We start from the raw sequence: 4,086 nt of genomic DNA, 5'->3' as shown, positions 1-4,086 counted from the left end.
TTTTGCAAATGATTAAAAACAAAATAATGTGAAAATACTACAGCCTAAATGAATTTTTAATGTCACAGGTAGGTTTTACTTTGATGATGTGCCTTTGATTTAATCTGGGACACTTTTAAAAGGATACTTTATTTGTGTTTGTCATGATCTTTGATAAGCTTGGAAATAAAAATTTCTGCTTAATTCATCATTTTTTTTTAAAAAAGAGAATTTTAGTTGAAATCTTAAGCAGATTGGCAGAAAATTTTTACAAAACACGTATCTAATAAGAATCGTATCCAAAATATACCCGAAAAACTCAAAACTCAAAATGAGAAAACAAATAACCAAATGAAAAATAGGGAAAAGCCCCAAAGAGACACATCACTGTAGAAGATATGCAATGGAAATTTGCATATGAAAAGATACTCTACATCGTTAGTCATTGGGGAAATACAAATTAAATCCACAATGAGATACCACTATCTCAGAATAGCTGTCAGTGGAAACACTGACAACACCAACTGCTTCCAGGATGTGGAGCAACAGGAAATCTCATTAATTGCTATTAAGAACAGAAAATGCTACAGCTACGTTGGAAGACAATTTGGCGGTTTCTTACAAAACTGAACATAGTCTTACTATACATGTCAGTAGTCATGTTGCTTGGTATTTATCAAATGAACTGAAAACTTATGTCCACATGAAAACCTACAGATGGATGTTTATAGCAGCTTTATTCATAATTGCCCAAACTGGGAAGCAACCAATATGTCCTTCAATAGGTAATAGGTAAATAAACTGTGGCCCATCAGGACAGTGCCAAAAAGAAAATGAGCTATCAAGCCATGAAGAGACATGCAGAAACTTTAAATGCATGTTACTAAGTAAAAGAAACCGATCGTAAAAGGCTACATACTATATGATTCCAACTGTATTAATTCTGGAAAAGACAAAACTGTGGAGACAATAAAAGGATCAGTGGTTGCCAGAGGTTGGGGTTGGAGGGAGGGATGAACCGGTAGAGCACAGAGGATTTTTAAGGCAGTGAAACTGCTCTATGTGATTCCATAATGATGGATACATGTCATTATGAAGCCAACTCGGCCCTCCAGCCAACCTAGTAGTCTTCAAGCCTTAGCAAACAACCTTAACCTGCGTGACTGATTAACTTTTCTTTGTGTATCTATGATCATTCATACGTTCCTAGAAAAAACAGAACACCTCTGCACATCAGGAAACAGAAACCAGACCTCCAGGCACTAAGGAACAGACTTTCTTATACTGAGGAGGGGTCTTGGGGCAAGCTGAGGGCAAAATACAGGCTGGCACACCCCTCCCTCCCCACTCCCTACCCCCGCAGCAGTTGGACTTTGTGCGCTATTCCTCAGACACTCATGGCTACCCAAGAACAAAGAAAAGGAGTTTAAGTGCTTGCCATGGCAATGTGGGAAACTAAGACAAATGAAAAATTAAATTCTCTTAACTGCCTATAGCGCAATGACGAGTCCTTGAGACTAGCAGACTGACCTCCCTCTAGGAGCTCAGCTGCCTCAAGGGTAACACTTTGCTGGGGGCAAAAGAGAACCTTAGCTTAACATTATCCCAAACTTGAGGATCAGGTAAGTCAACTTCCTTTATCTCAACTGCCCTAAGACATATGCTGGCAATCATACTCCAAGCTTATGGCCCCTCAATATACATCTAAAGGATCTCATGACTGAGGTGTTATTAAATGGTAATAAATGGTGTTTCCTAGCAACAGCTAGCCCCTCAAGGTCCTGGAAACCTTGCTTCCAAAATTCCTTAGAGATTTACTGTATCCCTGATACCCTCCCAGCCTGAGGGTATATGAGTTACCCATCACAACCCCAGTGCAGCTGTTCCTAACCATGGGTCCTGTCCCCATGTTTTAATAAAATCACTTTTTTGCACCAAAGACATCTTCAAGAATTCTTTCTTGGCTGTCGGCTCTGGACCACCCCACCATCACCCCAAAACTTCATCAATACAATCTCTGAACACTGACATAATGTCTGTAGCCTGTACCATCTAGTCTGTATGTAATCAAGAAATGTTAATTGCCCTAAACTCCTTTAAAAACTCCTGAGCCAGGCAGAAACCTCAGAGTTGGCCTTTGGACAAGAGTCTGCCTTCTCCCCAGGTGGCCAGCCTCCTGAATAAATCTCATATTTGTTTCCGATCAAAGGAATCTTGAGTGTTGGAATCTTGTCTCTTGAGTGTTGGCTTTTCGAGTGACAGGAAGCCAAACTTGGATTTCGGGAACAATCATACATTTGTCAAGATCTATAGATTATACAGCACCAAGAGTGAATTCCAATGTAAATGAAGGAATTTAAGTGACAATAATGCATCAATGTAGGTTTGATTGTAACAAATGTACCACTCTGATGAGGAATATTGATAGTGGGGGATACTGTGCACTTGCGTGGGGTGGAAAGGATAAGGGAAGCCTCTGTACCTTCTGCTGAGTTTTGCTGTGAACCTAAAAGTGCTGTGAAAAATAAAAATCAATAAAATAAAAAATATTCCAAGAGACTTTACATCTCAAAAACGTTTGAAACAATTTTTAGTATAGCCATTTACATTTAGAAAATATATAATTTCTTTTCTTTTGTTATTTTATATCATGTTTTATTTTGACTTCCTAACTAATAGTGCCTGTTAGAGTGTCACTAGTACCTTTAGATGCTGTATTTATAACATTTGTTCTTAACTTAAATTGCTGTTGCTTTAGCATGGGCGTATCACCTTTGCAGGCTAGTCTGCAAAATCATTAATCATTTTAAATTAGGTGGAAGTAGGTTCACCTGAGGGCATTCCATGACAATTTTGCTCTTCCAGAGAATTCTAACATACCCTTCCTTATTATTATTGAGAAAATTGTGTATTGTTTATTTTTAAGTGAATGTCCTCATTTTTATTTCACACAATTTTACCCACCTCCTTCATCACCCTCAACTCCAGTAGCTTGATAGAAAAGCTTAAATTATCAGACGTCCTCTTCTGATGAGTTACTGAACACTTACTTTGAAATATAAAAATTTTCCCACACATACAGCTATTAAATAGCAACTAAACTCTCAGCTCTCACTTCAAAGGCTTCTTAATGTAGATAGGAAGGCTTCTGAATGAGGCAATAGTTCACTGGTAATCATTTTTCTCTTCATATTTCACAAATATATATCTGCCAGATCCATACCTGTATGATAACTCAGCAGGATGTTTTTATGAAAATTCTCAAAAGGATTGTTCAACTCAAATATTAGGACATAGCTCTGGTACCTTAAATCAAGAAAGTGAAAAAGAATTGGTCCAAGTGAAAAAGAAGTTCCCAAAGGGTCTGACGCCTCTCATCACCTGACAGAGAGCAAGTGGCAGACAAGTCTCTGTAACCTCAGTCTTGGTGGCTCAGCCTTTGGGATGCTGAACAGCAAAGTGTAAATTTTGTTTCCTGAAGTGACATTGTGTCCAAGTTTTACCTAACTTTCCACTATCAGAAGAGTCTCTGGGAACAAATCTTGGAGAAAAGAACTGTGGGTATCAATACCATACCTGTTTGCACAACAGAACAAGCCAGGACTTAGTGCGGGGGCAGGGGGGGAGGGGGTGAGGGTCCTGGGCAGGGCTGCAAGGGGCAGATTCCAGGGCCCATGCATTTTTTTAAATCTTTATTTTTGAGAGAGAGAGAGAGAAGAGAGGGAGGGATAGTGTGTGAGCAGGGGAAGAAGAAAGAGAGAGGGAGACAGAATCCGAAGCAGGCTCCAGGCTCTGAGCCACCAGCACGGAGACTGATGCAAGGCTCGAACCCACAAACCATGAGATCATGACCTGAGCTGAAGTCAAAGGCTTAACCAACTGAGCCACTCAGGTGCCCTGGGTCACATGTTCTCTTTGGGTCACCAATGCCCCCATAGAGGCCATTTTTAAATTGCCAGGGTGTTTTCTGATGTTACAGTGATTGAGGAACATTACTGCCATTTAGTGCATAGGGGCCAGGGATACTGTCCATGCTACAACACTTTAAGAAAGCCTTATACAATCAAGTGTTGTCCTGTGTCCTTCATTGCTCTGAAATGTCCCATC

This window comes from Acinonyx jubatus, chromosome B1 (genome assembly GCF_027475565.1).
Source record: "Acinonyx jubatus isolate Ajub_Pintada_27869175 chromosome B1, VMU_Ajub_asm_v1.0, whole genome shotgun sequence".
Taxonomy (NCBI): Eukaryota; Metazoa; Chordata; class Mammalia; order Carnivora; family Felidae; genus Acinonyx; species Acinonyx jubatus.
Note: the sequence above shows the minus strand (reverse complement) of the source record.